A 16825-nucleotide genomic window follows, 5' to 3' on the forward strand; every position below is an offset into this window, starting at 1 on the left:
TCTTAGATGTTAGGGTCTGGCCCTTTTGGAAAAACTTGTCTCTTTCTGACTGTAGGGGAGCTGATGAAACTAGCATAAGCATTTACAATGCCACGAGATCATTTTCTGATGGTGAAAAAGAGATGAATTGGCTAATTAGTCTAATTAACACCAAACTAAAAGCTCCCAGAAGTATAGCAGTGGCCTATATAATATATATTATTGAATTCAAATTGACTCCAAAAGCACAAACCTATAACTCTGTCCCAGCCAATCCACTTGTGCCAGTACAATTGCAGGCAGATTTTTTGGGTAAGTTCAGAGACACAGAGAAAGTTCAAACACAAAGAAAGCTGATTTCACATGGAAATAATTATTTTCTTTTCTCAAGTAGAACTTTGAAGTCCATGAGATTATCACCAAGAAGGAAAAGAAAAAATATTTTTAGGAACACTAATATCTTCTTTGGGGAAAAGAGAAGTGTCCCCCCCATAAGAGAAATGTTGCATTCCTGTAACACTATTAATATTCTAAGGAGCAAACTTATGTCTGTTGATGAAACCCCTAAGTGCCTCCTTGTGTGGTTGCTCTGCATCTCTTGTCTGTTATTAAACAGCTTTATTTCAAACACTTTAAATAAATAATACTTGCCTGGTGATATGAACCATGAAAAGTCTGGACTTCAATAATTACTTTCATTCCTTCAGTGAATTAAATAAGAGAAAGTACAAATCCAGTTTTCATTAGACAGGAAAATGTGCTGAAAGACAGGCAGGTGCCCATTTTGGTGGACAGGGAACTATGTGATCTGCAAAACCAATTATTTCAAAATTAATAATGGAAGAGAAAGAATAAACTAGTTGAGTGATAGACAAAGACAGAAAGACTTTTAGAAATTTCACTGGAAAGTGAGATCATAATTATTTAAGGTGCATAAATATATACTATTTATGCTTAGTAATAGCAACTGAAAAATGTCATGAAAACTTTTCCTCAAATCACCAGTATATTATATTATTTGTGGATATGACCTTCTACTAATGTAATATTATCACACTTCTTATTAAATCAAGCCAAAGCTTTATAGTTTCTGTCTCTTCCAAACTTCTGCAGTCCTTTCACAACAAATACCACTTTCCAGTGAAAGTACAACTGGCTTCACAATTCAGGTAATTTCTCCATGCTGATATAGCAGTTTCTGAAGCAAATATTCTTTTTCCTGTCCCATTACTTAATGAAAATCTACTGTACTAGCTGTTATTTTTTTGAGCCCTGTTTTTTCCAGACTGTGACACAAAAGGCCCTCAGCCTTGTCCAGCTCTCAGGCCCTTTCTTCTAGTCCAAACAGAAGCTTGGTTCTTGCCCTATTAGTCACTGTTTCTTCTTGGTTGTCCCATGTGTGGTCTGGGGAGCATTTTGTGTGGACATGGACGTAGAGTGAGGCAGTTTGTCAGACACGAGATGTTATAATGGTGAAAATAATAAAGCAAGAGAAAAAGCATATGCTGCTGAAAATAAATCCAGGCTTATAAATTTAAGTTCCCTGTGATCTGACCTATTTAACCTCCCGGTACTGCATAGATGCAATCAGTTGCCAGTCATAGGGTGCTTGCGTTAACAGTTACATATAGCCATTTTGAGAAATCAGGAATTGCTCAAGCACATTCAGAAGGATTCCCTTTGAAGACCAGTTGCACTAAATAATTTAATTCATTTGACAGGAAGGTTGCTTGCTTTATGTTATGAAGGTAGCTATAAAAAATCTGGGATAAATTGTGCTGTTGAGTTGACAAAAAAGTCCACCAGCAAGCAGGGGTAACTTGTTCTGTTGGAACAAAAGTACCTGAAAGGAGAAAATGCTGTTGGCATGGCTACTACAGATATATATTTAATAACATAAACTAATTTATAATATTATTATTGCTATTATATTTATTATTTATGATACTGAAGGTTTTGCATTTCATTTTAGGTGCTTAATTTGAGTTTTGAGACTGTACTGTCCATTAAAAGTACTGTAGTTTATCACTGTTTACAAGTAGTTTGCATAAATTCTGTGTACCAACAAGGAGTCCCTGACAAGGAATGTTGTGAAGTTGTGGAATAGGTAAACATATACCAAACTCTGAAGATTTTTAAACTGATCTACATAATCCTTATCCTCATCTTTCCATAGGTAACTGAGATGATTTCTATGAAAACAAACAAACAAACAAAAGCTTTCCTAGAGATCTGTTGAATAAAATCATCTCTGTGAGTATTAAAGGTATATTAAATGCCTTTATAACTTGTTCTAAATTTTCAAATCACACAGTCATGGAATCAGAGAGTAGTTGAAGTCGGAAGGCACCTCTGGAGTCATCTAGTCCAATCCCTTTGCTCAGAGAAGGATCAGCTAAAGCAGGTTGCTCCTGTCCAGGGGTGTTCTGAATGTCTCCAAGCATGGAAACTCCACAACATCTCTGGGCAGCCTGGTTCATCCTTATGGTAAGAAATGCTTTTTTTCCTTCTGAAGACCAGGAATGGGATCCTGCTTTTTGCCTTGTTCATCCTCTAAAAACTCCACAACATCATGGTCACTGCAGTGAGGGTTGTCCCTAACCTTCCAGTCTTTGAACAGACCTTCCTTGTTTGTAAGTGAGGTCCAGTATAGTGTTCCCTGTTGTAGGCTTCTCAACCACCTGTGTCAGGAAGTTGTAATCAATGCACTCCAGAAACATACTGGGTTGCATGTGCCCAGCTGTTTTGTCCCCTCCACAGATTTTATGGTGGTTGAAGTCACTCATGGGGACCAGGGTGTGCAAACATGAGACTTCTTTCAGTTGTCTGGACAACTCCTCATGTATTTCTTCTTCCTTATCAAGCAGTCTTTAACCGATAACATTGCAATTCATGTTGATCTATGTGCTAATTCCAACCCACATTCCCTCAGATAGCTCATTACCTCTTCTCACATAAAGAATAAATTCACCTTCTCACAATCCTAGCCTGTCCTTCCCCAAAATCCTGTACCAATGATTGCAGTATTCTGGCTGTGTGAGCTGTCCTTTCACGTCTCTGTGATCCTGATAAGGTCATAGCCTGGAAACTACACATAGACCTCTAATTCCTCCTGTTTGTTCCTCATGCTGCAGGTATTAGTGTACAGCATTTCAGAGAGATATTTGTGTATGCTTGATTTCCCAAGCTTTTACTGTCACACTGTTGTCTCAGGATTTCCTTATTCATGTATACACGCTAGAGGTAGGCCCCCTTAAACCCTGTTTCATTGTTTTCAAGGTCAAAAAACAAACAAACAAACAACAACAAAAAAACAACACACACACAAAAAAACTACCACTCAACTTTTATCCTTGCCACAGTGAAGTAGTGCTTATATTCACTAAAATTAAACACCTCTAATGAGAGTGGATCATGAAAAGCATAATGAGAAACTAAGTCCAATTTATTACTAGACAAACCTAAATATTTCAGATTACATTGGAAGACAAAATAGGTACCATTCAGAGCATGGATAATACCATTAAAATACAAATTAATACACAATATGCTCTAAACACCTTCAAATTGCTGTTTGTCAGTGAAGAAAAGCACTGTTTAAAATTTGAAGGATTTATCAAACATGCTACACCGGGCTCTGACCAAAGATATATCATTTCTGGGCTTATCTTCTGGCAGGAGCATATTATTTCCTCCAGGTCTGTATCTGTCTTTGATTGTTTTCCTACTAATAGTACTGGTGTCGTTAACCTGTGATAAAGGTGATATTCTGCTGCCAGACAAAGAAATTGTACTTAGCTCAGTGAAAGACTGAGATCAGCTTGCTTCATAAATACTACTCTAAAACCACAGGTAAGAAGTTTTTAAGATTTTTGAAGGGCTTTGCTGTTCATAATAAAGTTCTTGAATATCAAATCTCTTAAATACAGTTGCTGAAAGGAAGCATGTTACAGGACTTGTTAGGCATGTTTATATACCTGGGGTTGCACTTTTTTTTCCCCATAACTAAAAGATGAGTTGAGAAACTATAGATGAGACAGAGTAAAAACTCACCTAAAGCCATATCCTTTGTTGAGCAGAAAGCCCACTGAGAAGTGTAGTAGGAGGGAGGCTTAAATGCCAATAGTGTCCCAAGTGCTGGCGAGCAGAGGATGGGGTTGGGTGGTAGTGCTTGGCATGGACCTTGAACAGCTCCTGCTGCCCACGGGCCTCCCTCCTCCTGGCCTCTAGGTGCAGGCTCCCCAGGGCTGAGGCAGTTTGCTTCAGCCTCCAAAGAGGCTGCTCAAAGAGAGTGGCAGCAAAGGTGTGGTCACAAGGTGTGGAAGAAACAGTGCTCTGTGCAGAATCTTTTTATTCCTTCAGGGGCTATTGTAAAGATGATTCCTGTTCAGGTGGAGTTCTTTCACTGTTCAAATGCTGAAAGAGACATTGCTGATGGAAAATATGCAATTATTTCTTAAACTGAGTGGTTAAAGGAAATGGAAACTCAGATGGTGTTTTGCATAAGTGGTTTTCATCGGCCAGCAGTTCCCTAGGATTTGCTCAGCCAGCAAAAGCTGCATATTTATTTTCTACCCCTTTCTTGCATAAATCATGAGGCATTTCCATTGCCTTTGGATAGTGATTCCTGTCTAGATTAATTTCATCAGCTTATTCAGGCCCTGAAAAGAATCTTCTAAAACTTTCTTCTTACAGCTTTAGAGTTTCAGTTCAGTTGCATCTGTATGCAGTCCTTTTAGGTGATTCATGCTAGAGCCAGGAATGATAGAAGAATTGTTCATTGAAACTTCCTGGGGCAACAGTTTGGATACTTGGGCTCAACCATAATTTTGGAAATATCAAAGTCCAATTCATAATAGAATTCTGACTGAAGTATTCAAGTTTCCTTTAAAAAAAATAATAAAAAATGTGATTTTTGCCTTTAACAAGTACTGACATAGGTCTAATCTATGCCCAGGTTTCAAAGCACTAGAAATAACTTAGGCAGTGCCTTTCCCATTTTCTTCCTAGTTTGACAGGTAGGAGGAACCTTGGAGGTTGTCTTGCAAGTATTTATATCTATCCATCTAAGAATAGATTTTATATATATAATTTTTAAATAATTATGCATTTTTATTTTATATATCATTTTATTTATTTGTAAATGGAGGGAGGCAGGCAGAAAAGAAAGAAAGAGAAAGGAAAGGAGAAATGGAAGAGAAGAAAAAAAGGAAAAGGAAAAAAAAAGAAAGGAAAGCAGAAAATAAGGAACGAAAAAAAGGGAAAAAAGAGAGAAACGACAAAAAAGGAAAAAAAAAGAGAGAAAAGAAGAAGGGAAGGGAAGGGAAGGGAAGGGAAGGGAAGGGAAGCGAAGCGAAGCGAAGCGAAGCGAAGCGAAGCAAAACAGAACATATTTCCACCCCAGAGCACCCTTCCCAATGTCATGGGAGAGGACCCGTTTTGTCTGTGCAGCAGATGAAATCAGATACTAGCCATGAAAACTTGACTCCAACATGAAAGGTCTCCTTGAAAGAGCTTGCCTGTCCCAGGTGTTACACTAATTCTTAGTCACATTTTGCTTTTCTAAGGTCTAACGATACATATTGAAATGCATGCACCAAAACAACCTCTAGAGACTTTTTAAGCTAGAAAACTTTCTGGTGGAGGATGTAAATTTGGGGAATTAAATTCAAATTTACAGTGTTTAATTGTTTTTGTTTGTTTTTCCAGAGCAAGGATTGCAGAATTTATCTGAGCTTTCACTGTTGATGTAAAAAAATCATATGTATGCATCTCTAAATAAATACAAACAGCACAGACAATAGGCATTGCTATACAGAAATAGGATTTATTGCTAATGGAAGATGAAAATGCTACAAGTCTTTCTTCTCCCTGAAAATCTGATCAGATTTTGTTACTTTTATATGGAATGTTTACATTAATTTTATAAGAACGTGTTTGTATTGCCATTATAATGATCCTAAACACATTGAAGACAGTAAAAATTTCTCACTGACTGTGAAAGATCAGGTCTGTAGCACCAGCATTCAGGCATTTTTACTTCCTTGGTTAGATTCTTTTCTTTTCCTTTTTGGGAATGGAATATTATATATCATGGAAAGACAGATTTATCAGTCTCGAAACTACAGTAAGATTTGAAGAACAATAATATTTACAAGATAAAGAAAAAAAAAGGAAATGTTTAAGAGTATGATTATACAAAATAATGCATATGGTTAGAAAGAAGCTACTAAAATCTTGCAGACAAGATTCAGATAAACACACGGTAAAAATGGGAAGAATGTGAGATGAAAGAGATGAAAAGGCTATCACAAAGACATAGTCATTAAAATTGTAAGTGGTAGTATGGTAACTATTCAACTGGTTTGACCACAGACATTATGCTGTCTGGAAATGAAATGTGAAAACTGGATTTCAAAATACCAAGAAAAACTAAATGTATTAAAATGCTTAATAAAAACTTTTTAAATTTTAGAATTATTTGAAACAAAGATGAAAAATGTCTGTGAAGCAAGATCACTATGGTTCAATGGTGGTAATAGTCACTACTTGATTTAAACACAGAGCTGTCTTTAAAGTATACTTCTTTAAAGTATAGTTTTAAGAAATATTGGAATATTCTTATGTTTTTCATCATGACAGGGTTACCTGGAAGACTTCATTAGGCAAATCTACCTTGTGTAATACAAAACTCCACACACTTTTATAAAATATTTTTTTCCAGTCAGAAGCTGTGAGGTTGATTCTGATAACACGTACACAAAACTACGTATGAATAGAAATCAGTGTTAAGAAACAGCAGACAGCCTTTGATTTCTCAACATTGCATGTACCTAAAAAACATAAAGACATTCACCCTCTTTATCTCTCTGTCATAAAAGATGCAACTCCAATAGAATTTAGCAAAAGATATATGCATCATAATGGCAAAACTGGAAGCTGTCATGTACTGGTTCTATTGTCTGTTCCAGAATAACTGTAAGTCCCACTGACTTTAATAGAGTCATTTCTATACTCACCTGGTGTATGAATATATGTATGAATATATGTATGTATATATGTATGAATATACTGATCAGTTCTGATAACAAAATATGGCCAAGTGAGATCTAGCAGAATGACAAGCTGTTAAATCAGGAAAGACCACAAAGCTGGTGACCCATTTGGGAGACAAGGCACAAAGGAAAGGAAAGGAAATGGGAGTGAACAAAGCTCTGGGTACTTAACCTTCCAACCTCCTTGGTGGTTAATTCATCCCCTGGCACTGTTTTGGACTGCTTTAACTACTTCCCTCCCAAACAAAGCCACCCAGCACTGCTGCTTGTCCCAACGTCAGAGATCAATCCTGGCCCTGTTGTATTCAGTTCCACAGACATAAATGCATTAAAGTCTGTTCAGACTGGTGGTTAGAAGCAAAAATCCCAGGAGGTGGGCAGGATTGTAAATATGTCTCTCTCTCAAGGCACATCTGCTGCTGTTTGGTGTAAGGATGCCTCTGCTCAGTGTGCTGCCTGTTTTGAACTTCGTGGTAAGGTGCGTTCTTCTCTCCAAAGTCCTTGGAAGAAACCTAGCTGAAGACAGTGCATTCAACTGCCATAAATGGATGTTGACTTAAAGAGAGTTGTCTTTGGGGGCTTACACACGTAGGCACCTTTGATGATTCCCCACTGTTAGACTGGAAATAATTGAATTTATTTTGCCTGGGTATCTGTTCAGCCAGCTGCTATGATAGCTTTATGTAGGGAAGAGTGAGATAAAGCCACAGCTGACACTGCTGAATACCAAGGCCCACAAGGTGACCAAACGTGTAAAATGATCCTAATCATTGCATGTAGCCAATGTGAGAAAGGTAGAATCACTTGAAATGATCAGTAGCAATATCTCATCAATAATTTTAATAGCTTGAATTTTGACAGGGCACTGCTCTGAGAGATCCTGACAGATCTCCCTCTGGCAAGATGAGGCTCTCTGTGCCTTTCATCTCGGTATCTCAAAGAACTTTTTGGATACAAAATGACTTACAAAGCAATTCTTATTATCTGCCTTGCACAGATAATGGGGGAAGGGATAGAGAGGCTTAGTGAGTACCCTGGGTCACTCAGAAAGAGCAAAAAAATGTCATACGCATATGTAGTAAGCACTCTTAAGAGAAGAAATTTCTTTGAACCTTATGGTGATGCCTTTCCATGCATATCTCCTGAGTAGCATCTGGCTGCATTGCCACAAAAGTGAAGGCCAGGGTTTCCCAGGAATAAAACTTGTCACAGCAGCAAAATAACAGAGCACAACACAGAGAGTAAAACACATCATTCTATTCCTAAACACCCTACCATGTGGCAGGGCATTACCACAAGATCTGCTCCTCTGGACTGCTAGTAAAGGCCTCCAGACTATAACCATGGCCACAACACCTTGGGGGACCCCTTCACATGCTTCTCATGGGGGCAAATGTTGCCGTTTTGCCACCTGCCCCCCCTGCACCTAGCTGCTAGCCACAGTCATACCCAGCTCACAGGCCCTTCTCTCTGGGCAGATCAGGGCTCACTTGCCCCCATTTCCTGCAGGCTAAATTGAAGCTCAGTGATTTCTGAGCAGTTGATGTATCAGGCATCCCAATAAAATAAGTGTTTTGGATTGCTGTCACAATGGTGCTAATAAGAGTATGGAAGAAATGACCTGCAGCTCTGCAGACCAGCAAAGATAGTGTCTGGCACCAGGAGGTGCTGGTTTGTTTTGTATCCCAGCAAAAACAATACAACTACTCTCAAGAAAGATAATCAAATTATTAATATCACACAAAAACTAGTAGCAAGTTGTAACATCTTTTGTCCCTTCTGTTTCTGGGAACCCTGAAATTACTGTCAGATAGACTTCTGGTCAAGGTATCACATGCTGAACAGACTTCCAATTTATGATGAGGTCTGCTGGCATTATCATCTATAGAGTTTTCATAGATTTTCATAGAAGTGAAGCAACTCTATTTTTTTAGTATTTATTTATTTACTTTACTGTGGCACAAAAGGATGCTTATGTGAAAATATACTGCTTAATTTCAAGGTAACATCAAGGACATGTTGATGGCATCATTGCTGTTGCCAGGTGGGTGCTGCCCACTGGCTCGTTGGTTATGACCAGCTGACTGTGTTTATCCTACAGCAAGGGATGTGTGCAGCATGGCAAAGTCCTCATGGCAAGGGGTTGTACTTCTCAGGTAAGCTGCTATATGGATCACAAACTCCTTGATGTGCAATGGTGCACTCTTCCAAGGTTTTTGTCTACGTTGTTATACGGAGTTGCACAACTGACTTGTTTCTGACTGTGTTACAAAAGTATTAGCAGACTGCTTTCTTTTGATGAAGTCATTATTTTGTCAGTTTGCCTTTTAAATGTATGTCTTTTCAAGCCTTGCAGGCTGACTGGCTCTCTTAGCATGCTGTAACTCAGATCAAGGTACAGAGGATAGCCTTTTTGAACAGAAGATCCCACAAAAATCTCTGAAATTCTGTTAAGTTTTATCAGCAGAGTTGGCCAGGAGTATCCAGGGGAAGCATCATCAGTGGTCATGCTAAGGCCAAAGCTCTGATCATTTCATTCATCTTCACACAAATAAATGCACTGGAGGGTGTTAAGTCAAAGGCTTTCAGCTTTCTGCTTTTCAGAACTGACATATAGTAAGTATGCTTCAGTGGGGATTGTTAGCTGTTTATTGTGAGGTATATCAAGATGTGCTAGGTTATTGAGATTCTTTAAAAACGTATGTCTTCCTTGTATCTGTTGCCCCATGAAACTTTGAAGTGGTTTCCTTTGAAAGCTGATTCCTCAGGATGACTGCTGCTTAGATGGTTGTCTCTCTGTGTAGAAAATGCATTCCAACAGAAAGTAACAACCTCTAGGCAAGGGAGATTTTCAGTAAATGTCGGCTCAGATGTGACTTCTGCCTGTTGTAGCTTAAGTGTAATACTTCTAGATTTCTTATTTCTTGTAATGCAAAACTACAAGTACAATCCAATATATTATTTGATGGATAGATTTAAGTATTTGAAATCACTTTGCTTGAATTCAGTGCCATTCAATTTGTACACAATTTGTAGACAAATTCAATCAGGCCATTTCCCCAAAGCTTAACTGATCTGAATTTAAACGGATCTGAGTTAATGAATTGGAGGCTTTTGAAGCTCACCTTCCATGCTTTGCAAGGTCAGACATGCTGTGATTTGAGAGAAGAAAGAACAAGTAGTCCCTGTTTTTGTTCTACCAAATGCTCAACTATTCATCTTTTCACATAGTAAAATCAATTTTTTTTTCAACAAATTCTAACAGACTATTCTTATTTTATGCTAAAAGTGACATCTTGTAAATTAATTTCTGTGAGATTATTAACACTTTGAAAGATAATAAATTTAAGTTGTTTCATAAAGTTGTGTTGATATTAGCATCTGATATCAAAAAGCCTGACTTTTTCAGGGAAACAGAGATTTTGAGTTCAGACAGGTCTTCAAAGACATATCATGGAACATTCAATCAATCATTTTGAAGATATTAGAAAAAGACTGTGTGATGTTTAGATACTGTCAGTATATTTTTTTTCAAAATTTACAGATAACTTCCTCCAGAAAGGTCAAACTCTGTAAGAATTGTTTGAAAGCTTTTTCACTCCTTAAATAATTAAATGCACACTGGGGCATGCCATGAAGCCAGATGGCAGGTACAAAAGTTAGAGAAGGGCTGGTAAGAACTCGAATGTTAAATTTGTTAAAGGTTTTACAAAGCCAGCAAGTCTTTGAATGGAAATGTTCCCCATGCAGGACTGTCATATAAACTGATCATTATAACACCTCAGACAATGCATGCTTAGATCAATAGCTCTCATATTAAGCAGTGCATTAAAATCCCAACAACAGACTTTTTTTTTATTTAGTTAAGCAAAGGTAAAGATCTATTCCTGAGAAGAACAGGCAGAGAGGTATGCTGATAAAGCTGCTGAAGAAGAAAGAATGGTTAGTCACCTGCAAAAGCCTTATCTCATGTAACAGAATCCTTCCATGGGGACTGTTGTAGTACCAGTTCTCACCCATACAGAGCTTCTGTAAATAGTATTACCAGAGCAAACTCCTGGAAATGCAAACACCACTGCTGACATTTAGTCTTAGTGCTGCAATGGGAAGTGAAAAGTCCTGGGGTACTTCGTGCAGATTGTTACTGAGACATAATTTCCCTAGATCTGTTAAGTGTCAAGGAAAGAAAAAAAAGGAATAGGATAGGAATCACCTGTTGTATTATTGTTAAGGCTATTCTTTAAGATGCACGAACTTCTAAAATATGTAACCAGAAATTGCTTTGGTACGAATATAGACAAGTATCAAAGTGACAGCATTATCATTTTTTTCCATTTATTGTTAAAAACTGCAGACCTCAGTGAAAGACTGTGAAGGAACTGATAATTTTTATTTCTCAGTGCATGGTAGTTTTCTAGGGTAATAGAAGATTTCTGTAACCATGAGGATTATGAAGAGCAAGCAAAACACATAGCATTAGATGCAGCTGTTTCTTTTTGAGAGAAACTAGAGAAAACAACCTGAAGAGATTTTTCTCAAGAGAGAATAGCTGGATGAACGGTCTATTAATAAAAGCAGTAATGTAGTAGATGATTCTGTCCTATAATTTTAATAATCTTATTCTAGATAATTTTTAATACACGAAGCATGAATTTTTACAAAGATCACAGGAAAAAGACTATTAGCTCGTTTATAAATATCATGGGTTCTAGTTGCTTACAGTTTTAATAATTTTAACCTTCCCAAGGTTAAAATGATTGTTTTAAGAAAATAAATATTATCTTGGGCTATTTCATGAACAGTATGCTTATACCCACTGTCCAATTGGCCACATCTGCAAGTAGTCTGGCACAACAGGAGTACATTTGTACAGCAAAATGGTGGTGAGGACCCTCTGTCCACAGTATATGCATTTTAGAGAGGTTTGTTTAGAGAGAGGCTGTAGACTGTCCTTAGACTGTCCCATTATCTGTACTTTTGGAGAATGGTTTCTAGCTTTTTTCCAGCTCAGAGGTAACCAGAGTACATGTTTCAGGACCACTTCACATGATGAACCAAAGCACAGCAAGGATGAACAAGAGAGAGATTTAATTCCCACAGTATTCACTCAATACATAAATAAATATGCTGTTTTGGACAGTCTGTGACAGGAAATAGGCACATTTGTAGTTTCCTGCCCTAACATATGTTCAGATGCATGTAGCATGTCTAATCTGAGGAATGATGTCTACCCACTGGACATGAATTGCTGAAGCAGAGATGTCCTCTCTGGAGGAGTATCTTCAGCCTAACCTAAACACTTTGCTATTCAAGGACAGGGTGTAGCAGCTAGCTGCACTGGACACTAGCCAGAAACAGTGTACTGGGCCTTTCTCCAAAGCCTTTTGTAAGGAGCGCAAAAACCTCTAGATCTAAATGCACCAAGAGACTTCAAAATCACATTACCTGCTTCAGTGGAAATGAAGTGAGATTAAGCTGTGATAATTGCTCATACCATGGTTAGAAGCACCTGAAATAGTGGGATACATTCTGAGTCCTTGGTTTGGTCCACACTGAAGTCAGGAGTTTAAAAAGTCCTAGTGATGGAATTAAATATTGAACATTGGAATTAAATATTGAAAACATCCCATCTTCAGGAAAAGAAAAGAAAATCTTTCATCTCAAATCATCTTCAGGAAAAGAAAAAGAAAAGAAAAGAAAATTTTAATCTTGTAAAAGAGATAGAAAGCAGATTTTGGTTACAGCTTTTTGGAACATGAACTGCAGTTTTTTCCATTAACAGATAGATAAAATGAATGCCATTTCAAATAATATTAATCTTTATAAGAACACATAAAAAATCTTTCTGCCAATAATTATACAGTTACACATTTTAAAAATAGTAATATATTTTTCAGTTACCTATATATATTAGATTTACTCTGAAAAGTGAAGTGGTTTAATATTGATGAATAAGAGCAGCATTTATTAAAACAGCTTCCAAGGATCAAAATTTAAAGTGACAATTATCTGAATAATAATAATAATAATAATAAAGATACAGAATAATTCCTACTAGATGAACTTAAAAAGCATAGGGAAAAGGATGGGAGCACATAAACAACGACTCCTAAATTCATAAAACTCTTCAAATGCTGACAGTAATAGTTGGGAAATTAATGAATATGAATGAATGGCAGAGGGGAGAGAGAGAAAGGAACCAAAGGAACAATGAACAAAACCTTTAATAAAAATGTTGTTCTAAATACTTAAATAGCAAGAATAAACTAGTGGAAAATATAATTTTCATTCAAAATTCTATGAGGTCTACCAAAAAATGCATTTATGACACCAATGGAGATGAGTCAGTGTTCTATTTACAGAGTGCTCTCTAAGATAGGTGACATCTGTACAAATCTCAGAAAAACACAAGATCAGCATTCAATCTAAGTACGAAGCTGTCTAATCGACCTATTAAAAATCACATAAAATTCTTATTCTTTACACTGCAACCCAACTACCTGAGTGACTACTTGACTGGAGTCCTGGCTTGCGCGGGACCCAGTAGCAGCAGCAGCTGTTCAGAACTGCTTGCCCATTAAGGTGAAATCTTTTATAAGGATACGCGCCGAGGCTGATGCTGATGACACTTACCCAGCAGTAACATTGGCGGTAGCTGTGGACATTGCCGGTCTCAGCACTGTCTCAAAGTCCCAGCATCAGAGAGCATGCAGTTGGAAAAAAAGACATCGACCCCGTTGGGCTGTTGCCACCGGCAGTGCTCTTCCCACGTGGTGATTCGGATGGAGGGGCAGCAGCATGGGCAGTCCGCCGTGGGCAGCCCGCCGTGCGCAGCCTGGATGGGACGAGGCAGGGCTGGCACACCTCCCCACAGCAGCTGCCTGTGGTTTAATGCCATCTGCCAGGGTGACCCAGCAGCCACGCTGGCTCTGCTGTCAGCCTTTCTTGGCTTGCTGCAAGAAGCAATGTCAGCTCTAGACTGGGGGAGGTCCTGTCAAAGGCAAATATTCTGACAAAGTGCTCAGAAGATACAGTGCAAAACCACTGCATAGACAGATGATTTTTTCACTTTCTGCATGCTCTTACGTCCTAGCATGCCTTTGCCACGCTGGGCACCAGTGGCACAAAATGGCTGCACAAACTTGCGGAGTGCAAGGCACACTGACTATTTGAAAGCCACAGAACATCAGAGTTTGTTGGATTTATGCACAAAGTTATTAACTCACACCTGAAGCAGGGGAAGCTCAGAGGCTATTTAAAGGAGCACTCTTTAGTCTCAAATCCTTAACAGCGCTGAGGTAGATAAACTGACATTCAAGGGAGAGCAGCATACTGAGTGAAATCCAAGAACTAGTTCTTAGGCACTTAAACTGCAGAACAGGTGTGATGCAAGTACAAAATTCAGGAAAATGATCCAAAATAAAGACTTCCTGCCCTCAGATTCATCTCTGGCATCTGTTTGTGAATACATAGCTTGCACAGCTACCTAATGCATCCAGGCACATTGCCTTGTCTGGATGGACAATTTCTGTGTCTGACTCCTCTCTGAGGCTGTCAGGGAGCTGGAATTTCAGCATTGTCACACTCTAGTTTCTGCTTCTATTTGCTTGGTGCACTTTGCATTTTCGGACAGCAGCAAAGAGGTGGCATTTTTGTTTTATTTCCAGCAGCACTGTCCTCCCCATCTGACAGCTGCAGATGCAGCTGAAGGAGGAAGTTCTGTTCTGTGCAAGCACCTCCCACGGTGGGTTATAAGCAGTAGCAGGAGACCCAAACCCTGCGTGGGTGGTCAAAAGTAGGCAGTGCCAGTCTTCATGGTATGGCACACAAAAACAAATGCCTATAAAACTCATTCATTAACACAAATAAAACCATTTCAGTTTTCAAATTTTCATGTAGAGGGCCAAGTTAAGTATTTGAGCTTTTTTTTTTTTTTTTTTTTTTTTTTTTTTTTTTTTTTTAATCAAAAAGGCATTTTGCTTGATTTTGCTAATTGGTTTAGATTCACTTCCCCTTATTTCTGTCCAGACCCAGCATTAAAAGTCAGTAGCAGAGCTGACAGGATAGTTGCATTACATAGATAAGGATCCAGTTCCCTCCTGCGCATATGAATGTACTATCTCATAAGTGGAAGGCTACGCGATATTCTAAATTGTTCCTGAATAGCTTCTTCTATTCCCCTTTGCAATGAGTAACCAAATATCAATAATTACTGGAACAGTAATAGCAGTCTGGGGGTTGTTTACTTTCCTGTTCTGTGGAGACTTTTTTAAAAATGAAAGGTTAGGATGTTTCAAAATTGCCAAAACAAAGTGTTTTCATTCATTTCATTTTTTTATTTTCATCATCTTTTATCCTAGTGAACAAGGACCATAAACCTGATGTGGAGGTAAGTATTCTGAATGCCCAAGCACATATTCAGCTAATAGAGTATCCAGGCTCACTCCTGCACCTTTACAGTTCAGAAAACAGTAGGAAAGTCATTCTTCTGATTATAAACTGAAACAGACACTCAAAGCAGCTCCTCCAAATTCACTCTGTCAGGAGGGGTGTTAAGACATCTTCTTTCTGTGGACACAGAATTGTATTTTCATACTATTAGAAAGTGTCCTGCATTGATGATGTCATCACACAAGTTTGAACATTAGATAAGGCTTGAGGAAATCAGAGTGCAAAACTCTGTTTCAGTGTCTGCTCTGAGTGTGAGGGGAAGGTTCATGACAATAGGAGTGTCTCAGCAGCAGTGCTCTAGCCAAGAAGAAAATGAAAAGGAATGTAGAAGATTTTATCTAGAGCTTTTTATTTATTTTTTGTTTTACTGGTTTGGGACTCATATCACAAATCCTGCTGCAACATCGAATCATAAAATCACAGGGTGGTTTCGGTTGGAAGGGACCCTAAAGGTCATCCAATTCTACCCCTCCCTGCCATGGGCAGGGACACCTCCCACCAGACCAGGTTGCCCAAAGCCCCATCCAGCCTGGCCTTGAACACCTCCAGGGATGGGGCATCTACAGCTTCTCTGGGCAACCTGTGCCATCGCCTCACCACCCTCTGAGTAAAGGATTTCTTCCTAATGTGTAATCTAAATCTACCCTCTTTTAGTTTAAAGCCATTACTCTTTGTAACATCACTACACTCCCTGACAAAGAGTCCTTCTCCAGCTGTTCTGTAGGCCCCCTTTGGGTATTATTTACATAAGATGATAGTAAATAATAACTGTGAGTTTATTTTTTATTTCCTATATTGCTCAGTATAGGAAATAAATATAGCGTAGGGCATACCTATACCTCATTATTTGGGTTGGAGAAGGTATGTGCTAACGCATATACTAAGCATATACTTTCAGGCTAAATAAGGGAATGCCTGTGATTTCATGTGATCTATATACCTGCAATTTATAGATGATCATGGGTTTCATGGACATGAGCTATGGGATGAAACTTGAAAAGATTGTCCAACCATTGCAAGTATCATATGCCCATAAAAAGGGCAGGTTTTAAATCCAGAAAAACTGACAGTAGGTTTTAAATCCAGAAATTATGGAGCCTAGTTCAATTAGAGGCAGATTTCTAAATTTTATTTTAGAAATTTATCAGAGCTTATGGAAGCATTTGACAGCTACCGGTGCAATTCACACTGGAACATCTTGAAGGTCTATTTCACGCCAACAGAAATCATGAACCTCATCAAAGTTTTATGCCAAGGTTTTGCTTGAACAGTTAAGGTAAATGGGAACTTGCATAAATGGGTTATCAAACTTTCCTGTCAAACATAGACTCAACCATTTA

The 16825-nt window shown here is 38.3% G+C and overlaps 1 long non-coding RNA gene across 1 annotated transcript; it reads right to left on the reverse strand.

Annotated features, from left to right (window-relative positions):
* Positions 1-411: 411 nt before the first annotated feature.
* LOC121058289 lies at positions 412-13900 on the reverse strand. Its single transcript, XR_005814156.1, has 3 exons — positions 13668-13900; positions 12529-12610; positions 412-787 (listed from the first exon to the last, which is right to left on the reverse strand). It is a non-coding gene; the product is annotated as an uncharacterized LOC121058289 (long non-coding RNA).
* Between the last annotated feature and the right edge of the window lie 2925 nt (positions 13901-16825).

This window comes from Cygnus olor, chromosome 1 (assembly GCF_009769625.2).
Source record: "Cygnus olor isolate bCygOlo1 chromosome 1, bCygOlo1.pri.v2, whole genome shotgun sequence".
In the NCBI taxonomy this organism is placed as follows: Eukaryota; Metazoa; Chordata; class Aves; order Anseriformes; family Anatidae; genus Cygnus; species Cygnus olor.